This window comes from Amblyomma maculatum, chromosome 11, assembly GCF_055883805.1.
Source record: "Amblyomma maculatum isolate TAMU_Amacu chromosome 11, ASM5588380v1, whole genome shotgun sequence".
In the NCBI taxonomy this organism is placed as follows: Eukaryota; Metazoa; Arthropoda; class Arachnida; order Ixodida; family Ixodidae; genus Amblyomma; species Amblyomma maculatum.
In genome coordinates, this window is record NC_139354.1 from 75,224,095 (window position 1) to 75,244,901 (window position 20,807).

The following is a 20,807-nucleotide window of genomic DNA, read 5'->3' on the forward strand; positions in this document are numbered from 1 at the left end:
ATGCCTTAATCGGCTTCCCGTTCACGTTGGCACTCATGAAATACTTCTGATTTGGCACCATGCTGCCCACTGTATCGTTGCTCTCTTGCGCAAGGACAGCTGGCTTCGCCCCGTTGCTAGTTGTCGAGACCTTCTTTGAATAGCAATCTTTGAGCTCCTGGCCCGATTTTCCACAATTCGTGCATCGCGGTTTGCGTTGAGGTTTTGGGCATGCTGCCGAAAAATGTCCGTATGAAGAGCAATTGAAACAAAGTGGCTCGCCTGTTTTGTTGTATTTCCGTCCGGATGCCTTTGCCGATTCGCCTCCGGTGCGAGGTGGACGTTGAGCAGTTGCCGCTACGCAGTGGTTGCCCTCTTGGACGCGGTGTGAACGTCGAGCATCCAACGGCTGTTGGAGCGTCTTGGGTCTGGTCTGCTTCATGGTGTCCGTTCTGTCGCAGAGCCGTTTCATGCACTGGAACAACTCATCTGGGCTTGCGTAGTCTCGAACGCTGAGGGTCCGCACCAGATCTTCGTCGTTGAGTCCAGTGATGACGTACTCGATACAAGCCGCTTCACCGATGTTGGAGCGCCTTGCTTTGGCCAGCTTGTCGTAGAAGTACGCTTCGACACTTTCGTGGCGCTCCTTCGTTCGTGATTCCATGCCCCGGAATGCGCGTTTAAAACTGTATGCCGAAGGAAACGCCCTCTTCATTTCAGCTTTCCAGTCGGCCCAAGTTCGTTGGACATCGGTGAGCCCATCATACCACGTTTTTGCGACGCCCTGGAGCTTCGGGAGGGCAAAGCAAGTGGTCTGCTGGTCGTTCCAACTGTAGGCTGCAGCCAAATTATCCACTTTGTTGAGCCACGTCTCGACCGTTGGTTGATCGTGCAAAGATGGGTCGAATATTGGCACTAGTTGCGCGCTCGCCGTCGCCAATCGTCCATCCGCGACGCCCGATGCACCTGTCGACGGGTGGTGTGGTGGCGATTGAGTCGACTGCATTAGCTGGGCTGCTCCCTGCAATGCCTCTCGTACCGCCATCTGGATTGCCGCCTGCATCAGCGCTTGGAAGTTGAAGGCACTGGGAACGGGCACTGCTTCTTTGGGGCTGTCCATGTCGTGGCTGCTTGCCGTTGCAGCGTTCATGGATCCCCTTTCGACGTTGGGCTGCGCCTCGCCTTCGTTCTGTACGCTCTCGTTCGTAGAGTGAGCCGGCCGTGATACCTCGCCCTCGGATCCCCCATTCGTTGTCTTCCAACGTAGCATCATCGTGGCTTTTCGTGGACGAAAAACTTCAGAGGCACTCGTTGAGGAAGGTAGCTGGTTGCAATCCCACGTCTGAGCAAAGTTCTGTAGTCGACACAGTCGTCAAAAACAAAACAACGGAACAGATTTATTGTCCCTTTGTTTACAACACTCGCTCGCACGGCGTACAGAACAGACACTGACCGAAAAGAGTCCGTTTCGGTGGCGGCACGGTCCACTCGGTCCCTCTCCGCACACCCTCTCCCACCGGATGTCCGGGGTCGGAATGGTCGAGTAACCCGAGAGCCACTTCGCAGTGCGGAGCAGAGCACCCCCCGTCGAGTCCGAGGCGGGACCCCGGAGAGGGTCTGCGCGCATTCCGTCCGTTGGCCGAACGTGCGCGGCGTCTCTGTCGACAACACCTTGAACAGATGTGAAACGTTTGTGTCATTGCATTTGTATTGATTTTGTATCCTTGTGGTGAAGTGTGTTCTGTTTAGCATCATGCAGCTAAGCGGATGCGGAGACTCCATCGTCAGGGTCAGTGCGCATTTCCAGGTTCCCCCTGCATGATTTTTGAAGCCGCCTAAAATTCAAAACGCTTGTAAATCAACCCACATCATAGAACCAATACATTTATTCCATTTTTTTTCTGACCTTTCCATCCTCGCCAGTGTTTGTGCTTAAAAGGGCTGAAAATAACTGGAGCCAATGCAGAGTGTACATGGCTTTGCGATCACTTAATAAAATAACGCGTTGTTCGCAGCCCGAGCGATGTTTTGTGGTGTGAGCTTTGAAGAGTGTGCGCCCTCTTCTACTTTTATGCAGTGCAAGGTACAGTCGGCATTGAAAACAGAGTAGGTTGCGGTATTAGTACATAATATCCTCGGTTTTCGTAATGGTGTAGGCATCGGCGTTATGGCTGTGAAAATTGTTTAGTCCAGATGTTTGCAAGTCCACCTATTGAGTCAGATTTCTTTGGGCTAGCAATGCGGGACTGCAACAAGATTGTGTAGTGAATATATTGATGGTAATTATGTATTTTTCTGCATGTAGCAATATTTAGCTTTTATTATTTGTTTTGCGCTCGGAGCGAAGAGTTAGTAGTTAGGACTGTTACTGAAAACTAATGGAGATGCTCTGCCCGTTTTTCGCAACATTTGAAATGGGAGAGCAAGGCTCTGTGAAGACCATAAATATTTTATTAAAATCAACTGTAAGTCGTTCAACTATGCATACAGGTTACTTCCAAAATGGTACGTGAAATATAAGACAAATACAAACCTGCCCTCCACTGAAATTCTTCCTCAATCAAACAGAGGAGGTGTACGGGCAGTTCTTCAGTCATCATTTGGTTGCTTGTAGGCGTACAGTGGGAATCCGGCACGCCTAACACAAATGCCAACGGAAATCATGCGTTTTACCAACACAATATTAGGCAGGTTTAAGCGGTTGTCTTCTGAAGGGTAAGACGTTCAGTACAGCTCGAATAACGGGCTTTTTATTGCGGTCAGCGTTGAGCCTCAATGCTGATTTCTGCTGATGTTAAAGAAGCTCATAAGACCTGCCTCTCAAGTTAGGTGGTAGCATGCGGAGATACCGTACTAGGAATTGGCGCGTAAACAAAAAGAAATGACCGCTCCGGTTTTTTGGCAACGACTGGTGCCACAGTCGGTATGTTAACTATTGAAGTGAAAGCGCTACAGTGACAATGAGAAACTGTAACAAGGCCGGCGTCCCAGTTGCTTTTACAATGCCTCCAACGACCGAGCGCTGATTACACTTGAAGTGACTTTGAGGAGAGGTATTGCTGCATTAGTACCTCGGCGCTGTTAAAACTGTTCTTGCAAAATGGCTGTTCTGATTATAGTAAACTTCACATCTTATCTTCCGACATGTATATCAACTCCTGTGCTAGGTCCTATCCTATATTGCTCCGAGTAGCTTGGTTCTATGCTAGCTGCATGCGCTTGAGACCTGCGAAATTCTTAAACTAATCCAGCCACCTAAATTTCTTCCTCCCCCTGCTAGGTTTCCCTTGTCTTTAAATGCAATATGTTACCCTTCGGCACCATCACTTATCCTTTCTATTCACTACATACTCTACCCGTGCCCATTCCTTCTTGATTTCCGCTAGAATGGCTTTACTTCGGGTTATTACCCTGATTCACTCTGCACGCTTCCTATCTTTTAACGTTACACCTACCATTTCCCGATCGACAGCTCTGTGCATTTTCCGCAGCTTAAGCAGAGCTCTTTTCGTTAGCCTCCATGTTTCAGCTCCATATGTGAGTATAAATAAGATGCAACTGTTATATACTTTTCACCTAAAAGTTACCGTTAAGCTGCTAGTCATGACCTACGAGTGCTGGCCAAATGCACTCCACCGTAATCTTATTCTCCTGGTATTTTCACTTTCGTACCTTCTTCACATGCACGAGTAAATGTATATTCGTGAAGGTAGTGCAGTAAATATCATCTGATTTCTAAGCTGTCTAGCATTGCAATCTTTATTGTGATATGGTGACCCTTTCGACACTCAATCAGCCTGCCACCGTACCCTGTCTATGCTTTTAGGCACACGCGTACATCATCGGGAAGGTACAGCTTTGCGGAAGCTATAAATGAGCGCTAAGGAGAGGGTGCCAGGGACGTTCCAATTAATTGTGCGCCGACCACGAGCAACAACAGGTTGCGACGGCGCGTAATCTACGGGCTGGTGGGAAAATCTCAACCCGTGATCGGGATGGGAGAGGCCCGTTCCTGTTTCCCGCATCATTCGCTTATCGCTACGGAGAAGTCAACGCAGAACAGAAAAGGTAGAAAGAGAGAATCAGAAAGCAGTGGTAGTGAATCTACGGCTTGTGTTGGCGTCGACAGACGAGCGATGGCTCGATTCTCTATAATGAATCGTCTGGGGCTAGCACCGGAGACAGCAGTGACACAAACTGATCTCGCGTCCGAGCAAATAATGCAGCCTTAATCAACCAGAAGCAGAGTCACTTATAAAACAGGCACCAACTGAATTACCGGCGAGAGTGGAATGGCGTTCAAGCTGCACAATTTACCAAACTTTCGGAAATACACTGATGGACGTTGGAGCGCAATTTGAATGTTAAAAAGAAACCATCCATGAATCAGCAAGGCTTGCTTGATGAAGCAGCCGGGGTGAACGCACACAATGTCTTTTTATTTTTCAAACACCGCCGCGAATCCACCTACGTGCTTGCATCTAGACTAAGCGGCTCTGAGAGCTGTTCGCACCCATGGCGGCAAGCTCTCCAAATTACCATTGTTTCAATTACCGTAAGTGCGCCTTGACTTTCCTAGCCAAGCCTGTGTGAGGATTGTTAGTTGCAACACACCGTGGCCGCCATTCTTTCAAAGAGCATTCACAGACGAAACGGTTGTTCACGTTACTATTTCAGAGTTAAGGAACAAATATGTTTATGTTCTCTGATTTTTGGAAATAATGCATTTATGATACTTAATGCTAAGATTATTTGACACTGTATTAAGGGCGCGATTTCGCTCTCGAAGGAATCTATTTAACATGCTTTATTCCCTAAACATAAAATTGGACGTGTCAAAATAGAACCTAACATATTGAATATATCATGCTTCGTAAAGGCGAGAACAGCGGTAAATTAATAATATATAGCATGTGTTCTAAATGACCGACAAAGAGCTGGAAATTTCTACCGCAATGCCAAAATTACGAAGCCGAACTCCATGTAGGATGCTAAATGAGCCCTGCAGTCGCGAAGAAAATATACAAATGCGGTTGTGAAACATGATATTTTGTTTTATATCGTACCGTCTCCACTGTTCCTGTTGCCAAGTCTATCAATTTCTCGGTATACAGAAATGATTTATATATATATATATATATATATATATATATATATATATATATATATATATATATATATATATATAGGATGCGAGAACATTTAACGTACTTAGCCGCTTAAGAAATTATAGAGCGAAGTGTATGCTTCATTCAAAGAAACATTTTATTGGACTCGACGTTTCGACCAGAAGCTGGCCTTCATCAGGAGTCCCAACATTACACTATCAACAACTGAGGGCAAGAGCTTGAGGTCTTCCAGAGGAGAGCTACAGAAATTTGGACTAAAAGTGTAAAAAATTTCAAAGAGATAACGTCCCTTCTTATATAAACCTTGAGCATGGCATGACACCACAACCGAGTAATTTTTTAAATCAGTGTAATCATAAAGCAAACGATTCAGGAACCCACCTGAACACTTCTAACCAAACACCGGACAGACCACACTTTCAGCAGAACATTCTTAACTTCTCAAACGCAACACTTACCCGGAAGAAACAGCACTCCTATACCATGGACTGAAATTCTGTCCAAATATAGGACGATATGACGAATACAAATTACTTAAGGATCTAGACAATTTTTCACCAACCTTAAGACTACAGAAATAGTTTTTCGAAAAACCTAACAGTAATTCTGCCTCACTTCCCCGGTCTGAGGAACAGTGGACCCCCAGATCTGAGAGGAAAAAACATCTGGATTTGTACATAAAAGCTGTACAGCGGCACATCCTTCGTGCTTTCGAGACCTACAGGCCCGGACCCTCTAACATTTCAAAAAAAGAACGTAACGCCTTAACATCACTTAGGCAGCGAACGGAAATCGTCATCAAACCTGCCGATAAAGGAGGTGGTATAGTAATTTTAATCAAAGACGATTATATTACCGAGGGATATCCCCAACTCTACAACTCAAATTTCTGTGAATTACTCCCATCAGATGCCACTGCCGAACACCAGGAAATTACAACACAGCTCTAAAGCAACTCACCGAGAAAGGGGAAATACTACCGCGAGTAAGAAAGGCACTAGAGGCAATAGATCCGTCCCCAGGGCGTTTCTACATGCTCCCGAAAGTGCACAAAGAAAATCATCCCGGTCGACCAATCGTATCCGGCATTGGCACGCTCACAGAACCAATATCTATTTACATCGATTCCCTCATCAAGCATATCTCTCCCAAACATACATCTTACATACGCGACACTAATCACTTCCTGAAAGAGTTATCTAAACTTACTGTCACCAAAGGTGCCCTTTTAGTGACCCTTGGCGTGGTGTCCCTTTACAAGAACATTCCGCACGAGGACGGGATCCAAGCTCTGATCTCATCATATAAAAAACATAAAGCCCCAAACTCCAAAAGCCCAACCGCCATCGCGTCACTTGCTAATCTGGTTCTAAAACTCAATTCCTTCGAATTCAACAACTCGTATTGCCTACAAATCAGTGGTACAGCCATGGAAACGAAAATGGCGCCAAACTATGCTGACATATTCATGGATCACATTGAATCTGACTTCCTACTCTCGTACCCAAAAAAAAACCCAGCTTTTTATAAACGCTTCCTAGACGATATATTTATCATATGGACAGAAAACGAGCATGAACTCATCCAATTCATTACCTGATTTAACAACATACATCCCAGCATCTCATTCACACATACCTACTCCTCCACTCAAATTAACTTCCTTGACGTATTAATTTCAATTTGAAGACGGGGCACTAATCACCAATGTCTACAGAACACCCACGGACAGACAACAATACCTTCAATTTAAAAGCTGCCACCCGCGCCACTGCAAAACATCAATTCCATACTCTCAGGCAATAAGTTTCAAACAAATCTGCTCACGCTCAGACGATTTTGAGGAAAATTCCAACCGCATGCGGGAGGTTCTGAAACACCAGCACTATCCGCCAACTATTATTGATGATGCCATCCAAAAAGCGGGATTAATTGATCGCAATGAAACATTTATGGAAGGCCGGCCGGCAGCACAAAATGAACACCGCTCAAATCTTATCTTAACTTTCGCAAACAACCTTCCGAACATCACGAAAATACTAAAAAAAAAAGCACTTTAACATCATCGAACAAAGTGATCGCCTCTCCAAAAGTTTTTCTGTGGTTCCGCGGGTTACATACAGACGACCAAAAAATTTACAAAATTATGTAGTACACTCTACTATCGATGAAGCAGATCTTGTGAGTTGTATGCCGTGCGGAAAGAATAGATGTCAAGTTTGCAAACACATGCAAACAACGACCACGGCAAAGAGCACACACTCTGATTTTAAACACTCCATCCGCGGAAATTTGAATTGTGACTCCAGGACGTGGTATATATGCTCGAGTGTGGCGAGTGTCAAATGCAATACATAGGGCAGACCGAGAACCCCTTCTGAATTCGTTTCAACAACCATCGCGCGCACACCAAATCTCTCCCCCACCTTCCCCTGTCCAAACACCTGCAACAGAAAAGTCACGAATTCGACAAACTTAAAGTTTTCCTGCTCCAGAGCGGCTTCCATAGCAACCGCGAACGGGAACAGCGAGAATCGTACTCTATATTTAAATTTAATGCCCTGCATGCCGGTATTAATGACAGGCCTGGTATTCTTTCTCCACTTCAAAGTTCAGTTACCCCGTAAATTCCTCCCTTAAACACACCAAAAACGGCCAAGTCAAGCTTACTGCAGGTGCCCCAAAAGACTGTCAGCCTCCCCCACCATACACACAATGAAGGTCACACAATTCCTGCTTTTGTCGCCTGGGGTCATACCTATTACTGTGCTTCCTTCCATGTGCCGTCTCTTTTTTTTTTTTTTGCTCTCCCCACCTGCACTTTCTTTCACTCCCAGCCTGCACCTGCTTTTTACCCCACCCACCACTACAATGCCATTGTACTCCTCTGCGCACCTGTTTCTTTTCCAACTCTTTGCATATAGAACCTACCCCCCTCGCTTGCGTTCGCACTCCTGATGAAGGCCACCGTCTGGTCGAAACGTCGAGTCCAATAAAATGTTTCTTTAAATGAAGCGTACAGTCCTCTCTCTCTCTCTCTCTCTCTCTCTCTCTCTCTCTATATATATATATATATATATATATATATATATATATATATATATATATCTTGATGTGCAATTTTCTCATGTCGGAATACCGCAAATATTCGTCGGTGTGTGAATGGCTTGGAGTGTGGCACAGAATAAGGGGCTTTTGAAGGTGCATTTTGTATGGGGGTGTGTGGAAGCTCTTGCTACGCAAGAGCTTCCACGCACGTAGCAACTCCTTTCACGTAGCAACTCCACAAAGTGCGTTTCGACAGTTTGCAGCAGAAGTGGAAAATTTGTGGGAGGTCAACGGAAGCTTTGGCAAATATAGAATTCGAAAATCCTCAAAACAAAGAAGGAAGGATGTATTTTGAAAAACATTCAGATTTCTAGGGCTCACAGAAAACACCAATTAGCACTTTGATGGTCACCATCTGTGGGAATTACACAGTAGACGATTGATAGCTACGTTTATCCCGATTTTACTGTGTAACATGCAGGGGAAGTAAGAATAGATCTTTCTAATCGGCAGGTTTCACTTGACGTCATCAGCAAGGGGCGCTGGCGGGGTGCATCCACCATGGCAATGGTCTTTGTAGTAAACGAGATGCACGCTAACGCGACTGTGATACGCGGTGCGACTGTTTTTCTCTCGGCGTAAATGTGCGGCTCAGTAAGCATGCGCGAGATCTTTGTGCAGAGAAAAAAATCTTTAATATTTGTTTTTATTTACGAATACCTGAAAGGCCCCATTTAAGCAGTATTAGATTAGGGAGGGTTACACTCAGCAGATGAAACTGTTGATGGATGATCTGAATGATGATGGGTTAGTGTCGTCCACGTTGGCACTTGGTAGGTCATTCTAATCTCCTGCTGATTTAACAGAAAAGGATGATAATTGCTCAGATGTCGGGCAGGAAGATGGTAGACAGCCTTCCCATCGTTTCTGCGGCCAGGGATGTGTTGAGCAAGGTTTATATTGAAGTTCAGGGAAGGATGGTAATAAAACTTATGAAACAAACAGAGTCTTGCCTATCTTTTGGTGGTTAGGTAAGGTTAATTGGCAGGTTAGCATTGCGCTTTAGTTTAAATATATTAACGTTATAAGAATAGACCGAGAAATTGAATCAAACAGCGCGATTTTGTACTACTTCAAAAGTAGCTGAAAGTTTTTTGTGATTAGGGTTTCAAATTAGGCGGAAACATATTCTAGTTTGGAACGAATAAGTGTTATCTAAACCAGGGATTTTACTGATGGAGGTGCTTGACGCAAGGTTCTAGAAAAGTTTCTATGCCTTGAAAAGGTTTGGCTGTGCGGCGATAACGACCCGTGTGACCAGGACGACTCCGAGCGATTGATACGACTGGAACGCAGAAATCATTGCGCTCTCCGTATTGTGATGAGCTCCTCACTTTTCTTGAAGTTGCTGGTAACATCTATATGAACGCTTAAAAAATATGATCTAAGCAGCGTTCTGTTCCTGGGGCCCTTCTAAATGATTTCTGCACTCGAACATAGCACTTTGGCTCAAACATTGCCTACGTCCTACGTTAAGAAAGCTGCAGAAACAAAGGTGGCCGTTGGCACAGTTAAGTCCGTTCAGGTATCTTGCGTGTCCCTACCAAAGCTGCCTGTATCCAATATAGCGAACTTGAAACTGCGATCTGATGGTTTTGGCTTGCGAACAACGACCAATAGAATGGCGCGCTAACCCGCGCGCTGCTAGCGCCGCCTGGGAGCACGGCGTCAGCGAAACATGCGCATGTACAATATGCAGAAAGTAATGTTTACTCTAACGATGTACACATTCCATTTATAATGAAAGCCGCAGGAGCCAATGATTAGACAATACTAATTGATCCTGTCTGCTCCACGATTAAAGTGCCACTGTTATTATTAGGACTAAATTGATGAAGAGGAAAGTGTTCAGTAATTATTTACAAAATCCTTTAGTTATACATATTAGCGGACAGCGGAAGGGAAAGAAAGTGCTTAAGTGGCCAGATTATTCAAGATATACCAAAACTCATTCGCATCCTGCCAATACGTTGGAAAACGTTTATACAGGCAATAGGAAACCATATTTGCATCTTACAACGATAGGCAGCAGTGTTGTTTGAAGACGCAACCCTGCGTCAGAAAAACAAAAAAAAAATGTGCTAAAACATTGATAGAACTCAATAAAGTTCATAAATCGCTTTCATATCAGTCCCATTCTCGATGCATGTGAAGTCTGAAGGTTCCGCCTTCTAGAACACGGGTCCGCGCCCAACGAGTGAAAAAACAAGTCTTCCTTAAAAACACCGGTTTAATCCGGATCAACGGAAAAGCATTAAATAAAAAAGAAACATTGGACGAAACTGCGCTGAAAACATGCCGTCGAGGTGCGCGACAATGGACAATCAAGGATAAAACGGAACAAGGGTCAGGGCTTTACCGCGGCTACACAAAACACACTGCGGCGCCAATAGGGAGAGTAGTAGGGCCAAATCGTTAAAGTCGGTACAAAAACTTTGCTCCTCGCGTGACAGCAACTCACGCATTTACTCTTATGCATTTCTTGCAGGCACTGCTTCCGTCTTTGTCTGGCAGGACATCGCTCCGCTGTCCGTGTACATCCCGCCTGCACGTGACGCTCACTGGCTGCCCTTCGCTGGCCTCCCGCCGGGCCAAAAGCCTCGAGCCTTGTTTCTGACCAAGGAGGCTATAAAAATATATATAACCTCCTTGCTCCCGGCGCGCTTATCTACCCTCGGTTTCGTGCCAATAACATGGCGCCCCCGCTCCAGGAAGCTCGCTCAGGCATGCTCGAGCTGTCGGGGCAAACACGAACACCAACAGGAAAAAGCGCGCGCGGTTTGAAACACTGAAAAGTGCTTTGGGGCCCCAAACGTCTCATTCAACATTTACTGCCGCGCCGTATACAACTTCGTCTCCATGCAGGTACTCACCCAGACAAGTTTTGATCTTCAAGCACCAATCATAAAAATGTGCAAAAAGTCGAGTCATTTTCAAGTGACAAAATGGCTTCATGTTTTCACTTCGACAGCCACCGCTAATTCCGTCCGCATTTGTTGCAAACACACATGTACGTTTTGCTCTTTATTAGTTACATGTAAGGACCATGAAAAAATGCAAACCAGTATGCCATTCGAAAGATCTTCCAGCTCTTCCAGTGATAAGGCTGCATTCTGGCATCTGTTGAACAAGAACAAATACTTTAATGTTTCCCGGCATCATAGGAAATATAGAAAGAAGGAGGAGAAGAAAAGAAGAGTGGAAGGCAGGGATATATAGAAAGAAGGCTAAAGAATGTAATCAGAGTTTCAATCTGTCATATCGAATAGGCTGAAAATTCATAGCACAGCGTCTCCCCAGTTTATTGTTTAGTAGTTGGTTAGTTAGCTCATCATCATCATTATCATCATCATCAGCCTGACTATGCCCACTGCAGGGCGAAGGCCTTTCCCATATTTCTCCACTTACCCAGCTGCATCATCTTGATCCCTGCGAACTTCTTAACCTCATCCGCCCACCTAACTTCCTGATGCCCCCTGCAGAACTCAGCGTTTTCCAAAATCGGTTATACTCTTTTCGCGCTACATGTTCTGGCCATACCCATTTCTTCTGGATGATTTCCCCTAGAGTCATTGATTTGAGTTATTTCTCTTACCCGTGCGTTATTTGTAACCGCCACTGACCGCATGGCACACAAGGTCATTTCGTTTAACAGCGCCATCGAGTAGGAGAATAAATGTGGCATTGGATTGAACAGCTTATCTTCGTTGCAAATAATCGTTGCTTCATTGGGTAGTAAGGTATCCGTAATAAGTTTCTCGTCAACGTTTGTAGGAAACTGCTATAAATAAGTAGTAAATATCTATAGGATTGATGAGATTAACGGACCTGCTTTGCAAACAACAAGTGAACGTACTGTACAAAAAGTAGTCTGTGTGAGTGTATTAACAACAAATGAGCATATTTTAGTTGCGAAAATTTCGACCTATAGACGTGCATTGTAAAAAGAGATATTTTATCGAAGATCATGCTTGAAATAAAGAAAGGAGACTGCCATGCTTTTCTTTTCGACTTCTAATACCCATTTACTACAATGATAAAATAGTCCTTCCTAGAAACATACGTCTTGTGTAAGAGCTGAGGGTTTAATAACGGTGCGAAAGGGTCCACTCTAGTATTATACGATGGAACACTTAGCATAGATGAATAAAAGAAGAAATAATGCTAGCTTCATGGCCTTTAGTGATTAGCAGGAAGGGCTCGTTGGCGCAGACTGAGAAGTGAAAGTGTTATCCTGGTGGTCGATAAAAAGACTCGGCATGCCTAGCAAGACGCCTAGCAGAACACGGACAGTAACGGTCTGAAACAAGCACCTGCGACGTGGCAGCAAAAATTTTCGTGTACATTACGGTTCAAGATCTAATGAAGTAAGTACGTTCCGCCGCTTCCACCTGTTTGCCGAGCAGTTACACGGAAGGTTATGTTCGATTCAGTCGGGTGATCCTCCTAACCTCTTGAGAGGTAAAGACAGCAGAAGGAACCACGTTTCATGGACTGCAACGGGAAAACAAAAACGCTATTCCTGCACGGTTCGATTCGGTAAATAGACGAGATAAATGAGCTGTATAGGAGGACGCCGTTCAATTCATTAGCAGTGATGTTTGGCGATTGATTCTGAGTTTATAACAAAAAGTGTGAAGAAAAACGTTTTGTCCATGGTTGACCCTTTACATCTTCGGGCCGGACAAGGCTGTTTAAAAAAGAAGACATATAAACTTATAAACTTCATGTGTACTAATTCAGGAAACAGACTAACATGAAGATCTAACCGACGTTGAGATATGTTCACATGAACGCCAGAACAAGTAGCCCTGGTTTACCGAAAAGCTACCCATATTTAGGGAAGATAGGCTTCGGGTGAAAGGAGAAAATATGTGGTACGAATGGTATGTACATCGCGGAGACAGGGCAATGAGCGAACGTCAGGATAAATATTTAGGTGATCGGGAAGATAAAGCCAAAAACATGCCGAAAGCAGTTTTCCAGAACTTCAATCAGAAAGAGCATAAGCTTTATAAAATGGAAATTGAAATATTTATTCTCCAGTCAGGCATTAAACTTCCAGGGGCAGAAAATATAGAGAGTCATATCTAATTCGTAACTTTAGAATTATGAACCAACATGAATAAATATCTGGAAAAAAACATTAATATACATACAATATATTCTCTCTGCGCCATAGTAACATGGAAAAGTATGCCCATACAGCGTTAATTGCATAGTTTGTATGAAGCAAGTGTGCACTCTACCCCCCCCCCCCCCCCCCCGTCCGTAATAGCATTAGCTGCACGTGTTCTTCCAAACATGTTTCTTTCTTATCGCTTCTTACTTTGGCTCCATTTTGAACGATCTTTTTCATATAACGCAAGGCGTGGCCGGTATGATTCGCTTGACTTGTTATTATTCTATTTCTTTGTCTCTCTCTCCTCCTAGCGGAAAGCTTTTGATCACTCTTTCCCTGCAGCTGTGTTCGTTATCAGGAATGTTTGGAATGCTTTTCCCCTTTCAAGAAGGGTGTGTCAGCATCAAACCTGTTTTAGGTGCGATCTAAGCATCCCCCCACTCCCGCATTCTAGTATTTCATGTTTCTGCAGCTTTTTATTTTCTTTTTCAGACGACGCGGGGGGGGGGGGGGGATGAAACTTACCAGGATAGGCGCCCGTACTCTTGTTTTGTGTTCTTTCATCTCCGTTTCGTTTTGGCACTGTTCTTTTTAATTGTGGCATGTATGAACCAACTGACCCAAATAACAATTTTGTTCAGAAATTTCCACTCCTTGCCCTGCTTCTTTCCTCAACCTCCTTTCTCCGCATCCCTAGCTTGTCTTCGACGGAAGCCGCACCATGCATCCCCCCTCCCCCCGCCCATGATTGTCGCGCTGCCCAAAGGAAGACAAGTCCCCTTATCAAAATATAACATTGGCTTGTGAACTGAGACCTCCCGCCCCCCCCCCCCCCCCCGGACTTTCTTCAATGGCCACATGCCGTACAAATATGTGACCCGTGCCATCGCGGCATCACTCTTTGGTTTCAGTTCAACCGCTAGTGCACGTCTCTTATAGCCTGAGTAGCTTTGGGACGTTAAACCCCATAAACCGACCAAATAAAACCATGCCATAGCTGAGAAATCGATGCCGGTGTCCACGCGAACGCTCATCGCATGGTCGTGAACAGACACCGACATGTCGGCGGATACAGTTCCTGTATAGTCGATGAACCTGGGCAGGGGGGCAATGGTAGTACTGGGGGTCGATGGAAGATGTTCGAAAGTGCGATCAGAAGCGGCCGCACCAAGGGAGTTCAGTATTACAGTTTGCCCAACGCGGAGGGGGAGACCGGCGCCTGGTAGGCTCGAAGGACCCAGGATGGCTCAGTGAAACATTCTGAGCAGACGGCGACTGAGGCTTGGTTAGCTGTCAGTGGAGAGACTGCTGCTTGTTAGGTATTCTTGAATTTTTTTGAGGTCGTTGGCCATAATGATGACGAGGTGTGTCGGACGTCAAACTCTGCTGGCCCATTTTAGGCGAGGAACACTTGCGATGTAGATGTCCTGGCTCTCCGCAATGGTAACAAAGGAGACGGCGTCTCTCAGTGGTCCGCCAAACGGCCACAATTCGTTTAGGCTTCGATGCCTGATCGCTGGGTGCTGAGGGCCAGAAGCGCTGCTAGGGTGGTTCGGCCTATGGAAAAAAGCAGGTTGGGATAGGCGGCGGTGAGCGGAGTACCTCAGCTTAAGAGGGAACTTTGAGTAGTCAGTTTATGTGTTTAACATCCCAAAAAAGCTCAGGCTATGGAGATAACTAAAGGATTTGGAGGCGGTTCTACGCTCGGCTGCGCTGCTTGCCCCAGCCCACCACGTATAATTTTGGAAATGGTGAGGGGGGGGGGGGGGGGGCGCTCAGTGTTAAGGTATCGGAATTCCTCCCGAGCAATTTGGCGCACAAATTCTCGGAGCGCATGATCATCTTTCTCCTCTTGGAAGGTTAGAACAACTAACGGCTTAGAGTATGATCCTGTGGTCAGACCGGACGGGTCACTTTTACAGGGCCCGTTTTTGGTGTTTATTACGCGCACAGATTGATCTCAGGTGGTTGGGGACTACTTAAGAGGCCATCAAATATGCCACACGTATCGTGTGAACTGTCTGAGTAGCAATATTGACGCCAATATTACAGATGATGTGATTGTGCGTGCTCATCATCTCGCAGGTAGTTAAGAAGTAGGTCGTTGAAGGCTTCTGACTGTCAAAATCTGGTCCTTTATCTCAAACAAATGGCGGTAGCAAAGCGCTTAAGTCTAAAAAAGACTGACGTGTCTGTTTCAGAGGATATTTCGCTTTCCACTCTCACCGGTCGAAATTGGTTGATTTGGACAAGGGTGTATCGAGGACGCCTAGGTTTCAGCTCCGATATACTAAAATATTTGTGAACGACCCCCCATACACCAATGATAGGTAACCTATAAGACTTGAGCAACAGGCAGCAGAAGTTTGCCTGCCACAGGAGACATGCACAGTGACCAGGCCAACCATGCCGATTGTGGACTGGCTTGTAACACTCAGGCGCCTACTGAGTAGTCTAATGTACCGACATCTCGTCATGTGGCATCTTAGGTGGTTTGAGCAACATAATGCAATACAAGTCGCGTTACATATAAACGAGATCAACTTAGCTCTATTGTTTCTTCTACAGACGCCGGTGTAATAATTTTAACCGAAACATGGCTCTTTGCGAAAATCGATAGTAGGGAATTTTTGATGTAAAAAAGATTTATGTACATCGCCACGACAGAGAAAGCCGTTACGATGACGGGACACTGATAACTACATCTAGGCGATTCGTCTCGTTTTGAATTGGCGTGAGTTCCAGCTTGTAAGTTTTATGGGTATCATTCTCAAAAATAGCGGAATAACACTAGGCGTCCGTCATCGCCATCAAGACACCAAATCAATTCTTATGAACGAACTTTATGGTGCTCTCAGTATCATACAACCTCAATACCTTGCCTTGCTCTCATTATCAGTGTCTCGCTAAAAAGCCTCCGAAGCGTTTTTGACGAGGACTGCCTGTGTACTGCACTTTTATGAATAGAACAAAAAGAAACTTCTTGCGTGCTGTGACACAAAATCTGCCACCAATTATCTTACCTGGAAAATGTTTTGAGGTCAACAGACAGGCGCGCCATATCCCCGCTATAAAAAGTGATGTAATCAAAAAATTAGTTGTGTTTAGCTTTAGTTAAGCCCGATAGGTTGCAAAAACTATAATAGCATGGCTGCGCTATAGTTCCGTTGCCGTTCTTCTTCTGTTTCCTGAACGCATCGTTGCCGCCTAGTTGCATTCCTACTTTCTTGACTGCTGAGTGAACGCGTCGGCAAAGATTCTTCACTGTTCAAAGCGTGCATTACATACCATTCGGAGTAGTCACTGGTTGAGGACGATTCAAGAGAAGCGCGACGCGCTCATCTAGCTGCATCTTGAGCGCGCCGTCGAGCAAGACGCTGTTCCCGTCCTTCAACTGTATCTGTACCACGCAGTAGTTTCCTGGCTTCATTGAGACGGTGTGACTTTTCTTTCTGTTCATCGGGATGCATAGTGAGTGCTTCAGCTGCGCAAACGCGAGCATTTTATACCCATCGTTTTTCTCCTCCTCCTTTCAACTGCAAGAGAAGAGATGACAGTAGCGCCAATGCTCGGTAGCAGCGCGGCTCCAGCTTCAGCGCGCCGTGCCTACCGACCGCCGCCACCTGACAACTAGACTTGTTTTCCCACCTTTCGCAGTTGGTATGACGTCACAGTCATCAGGGGTCATTAAAGGACAAACATGCCTACCTACCGCGGCCACGCGAAGAGCTGAAAATGGAAGTAGTATTGCTTTCGCAATCAAAAACTAAATTTGGTGCCAGCATGCTCCATAGTTCAAAACTGATACCACAATATGGAAAGATATACGAATGGGCCATGTGAAATAACAAACTTTAGACGATGTTTCGATATTAGGGATAAAACTGCTCTTATACTGGCGGCGTTCTTAGCAGGCTCTATTTTGAGGAGAGGTTCCAGTTGCGACATCATATGCCCCTCTTCTCGCTTCTCTGTACAGCGCCTCCCAGAGCTGTCTCCCTAAAAGTGTACATGTCCCGGAAAGGATTACTTGGCGCCGTGGGAGAACCATGACGCAAATATTGCCGCAGCTAGCTGGCGTCAAACCCAGAGTGCTTCCGGGCTGAAAGGATCGTGAAAAAACAAACGAACAGGGGGATGCCAAAGAAAGAAACCAATCATAAAAGGGATCGAAGCGACACACTCCTCAATGGCCGACGTCACGCCACAGGCAGCGCCGTTGTCCGACATCATATCGTAGAATACTCGTATGTAAAATACGTGTAACTAAGGTCAGTGCTTATCAATTATTTTTCTTGTGCTGCTAGGAAGTGCTTTTCCTACCAGCGTGTTCGGGATCAATCACATCTTTTTTTTTCAATAAAACAGCGAGTTGATCGAGTTAGCACATAGACAAACAAAAACGCAACAACGGAGACAAGAAAGAAAAAGGGACCGGTGCTGAGTAGCGACTAAATATTTTATTGGAAAGAACACAAATATACACTCCATCCACAACCAAGAGCACGCATAGGCAGTACTAACAGCACTGAAATCTGATAACTTGAATCTTAACGATCAAGATACCGCACTTCACAGCAATGAACGAGAACAAGTGGGGTGCTAATGCATATGTCGCAGTTTTTATGAATGTGAAATGTTTCGCTGATTTATCTGGTTTATCGCGGTACTTGCACAAGATCTCAGTATCTCAAAGAGCGGGCTACATGGTTCGGCGTTAGAACTATTAGGTGGCATTTTCTGTAGTGCAAAGCCAAGTTCGAGGAAGGGGCCCCATACAAAGCAGTATTGTGCTCACGTATGCGGGTATTCACGTATCTTCCCGACTGGCCTATATATTTTTTCCCACACGTGAAGGGAACATCATACACCGCACCCGTGGCACAAGTAACAAACTTCATGTCATGGCTTTACTGGCATGCTTTCTTTATTTTTTCTCTCTTTTGTCTTCGCTCTTTTTCTTCCTTAGTTATCCTATCAACCATGATACAAAGTTTGCTTAGCTTATTAGGTGCAGAAAAGAGAATATCTACACCGTATCTGCGACGTACCTTCTTTAAACGATGGGACAAATGATGAACGTAGGGCAGGACAACGATTTTTTGTTTCTCTTTACTTGAAGGTTCGGGAGCATCATGCCTACGGGATAAATTGATCTTTTTTATTGTCTTAGTGCATGTTGTATTATGGCTTTCTCTGGAAATCCGACTTCCCTGAGGCTGAGAACGATTTTAAAAGTTTTTCGTTTTGGCTTTAGAGCATTTACAAAGGTTCCAAAGTGCAAATGGCACAGCGGTGTCCAGTCAGGTTTGGCTGCCATTAAGCAAAGGAAACTATCGCGCGCCAAAGCTTATAGAAGTTCAATTGTACTATTTGAGAACAAAAATCACTTGAAGAGATAGGAAGTGCGAAAAAAAAACGTACATAAATACCTAGACACAGAGAGGTCCAGACTCGAGTGGATTCGTGAAGTGTGAACTAGACGAGCCTCAACTTCGCTGAGTCGTTCTGAGCTTTTAGTGTTGCCTCATGGTCAAACAAGTCGAGCCAGTCTTTCCCATCTTCATCCTGCCGTCCTAGGAAAATGGCAGGCTGTCGGAGCTGGACGAAATCCAGAGGCGATTTCGGTTCAAAAGACTCAATCTTCAGGGGTCAGTCCAGTTGAGAGGGTTAAGCACTTCCACCAGATAATACGTGGTAGTGATAATGTGGTCATGATCCAAGAATAGACTGGCGTGGTACTGAAAAGAAGTTTTCATTGGGTTATCTCGGGTCCTCAAACTAAAGAACTCTGCAACGGCGACAACTGCAAATTAGATCGGTGATCATCAAAATACAAATACCTGCAGTATTCGGCAGCGTAAACATTAAAATGCGCGAAGAAACATCAATATCAACAGGCCAAATTAGGGTAGAATGTTAGGGAGCAACAAGGAAGAAGTTGAGCTCTTCTGTAAATGTTCGAGAGATACCGTGATACATTTCGCGCCAAGAAGAAAGTGATAAGACCGCGTTTCGACGAATCTGGGCGAGACAAATGTCAGCCAGAAAAACAAGCAAAATAATAAGACGAAAATTTGGCCCAAGTTAAAAGCAGCATTTATTATTGCAGTAATTCGCGGATAAATCGCGAATTTTAAGGAGCCATACATTAAGGTGGTTTAGAAAACATTGCGAGATTAGATTCATTCTCACTCAGCAGGAGCTAGAACTACAGTGAATAAAAGAAGGGCTAAAGAAAGAACAGCGAGAAGTGAAGAGGGGTGGTCTTTTGTCATGTGTCTTTGTTTCCAATCAGTCAGACCACCTGGGAGACTTTGCGCAACATGCTGCTACCCCCTGAGGTAGGCGCCACAGTATGACACATTTGAAAGGCTGTTGCCACTGAAAAAATAAATAAAACCTGTTCAATACCGTCGAAATGGGTAACAGTGGCTTCAATGAGTTGAGTATACAAGAAAAGCGGCCACCTTAACTTGGGAAAGCAAACACTGGCAAACGTTCTTAGTGATACGTCTATATTAACACACAAGTCTTGAATAGCTTTTCCGTAGTATTATTTCCCTATGAGGATGCAAACAATTTTGACTGTAATGCTGCAAGTGCATGCAGTAGGGGGCTTACAATTTCCCTGCATTCGTAGAAGCCTCTGTGTAAAAGTGAAAACATTATCCGACATTCAAATGTAACGTCAGAAATTACTGCAGGGGAGAAATTCTTCACACCGTGAACGCAAAATTTCAAGACATGGGCGCTAATTCTTGAAGCTTTGTTATTAAATTGCGAGATGCCAACACTTCCATCCCTTAGATTTTTAATATCCTTTCTTATTTATTTTTTTTCTACCATAAATGATACATTGATTACGGAAGCAAATATAGAAGCACAATAAAATATCTGCAGGGCATGCAAGCTAAATTGAAAGCGCATGTTTTCTGTTTCGTTGCAGCAATATTTCTGCGCATTTTTATTTGTTGCTTAGAGGTCAGTTCCATTTTTGATATGTTAAAACTTGGCACCGACTGGATGGTGCTGGTGTTTTGTTTGTCGTGTTCCGCCTTTGTAATCTGTACCCTGTATCGCTCCTATCTTGGTCCTGACCGGACTGATAGTATCTCTAATAAAAAAATAAATTTTGTTAGCGGATTAAGTTCACTTTGTTTTGCTTACTATCACAAGCGCATTTCAAAACCATTGCACAATCTTATATTTAAAGTATTTTGCTCATTCTTGTTTTGCTAAAAAAAAAGGTTACGGACCCTCAGGGCATCTCGTGTTCGCCTCATTTAGGTTCCTAAATAAAACGGCCTCGCAGGCGGTTAATCAATATTAAGGAGCTAAAGATGATCCTTGTCACTAAATATCGCAACAGAAACGAGAGTCAAAGAGGAGCACCTAATATTTCACTTCGAAAACCGAGAATAGGAGATTGGACACGTGTCGTGCTTTATGTTTCTGAAAGACGTGGT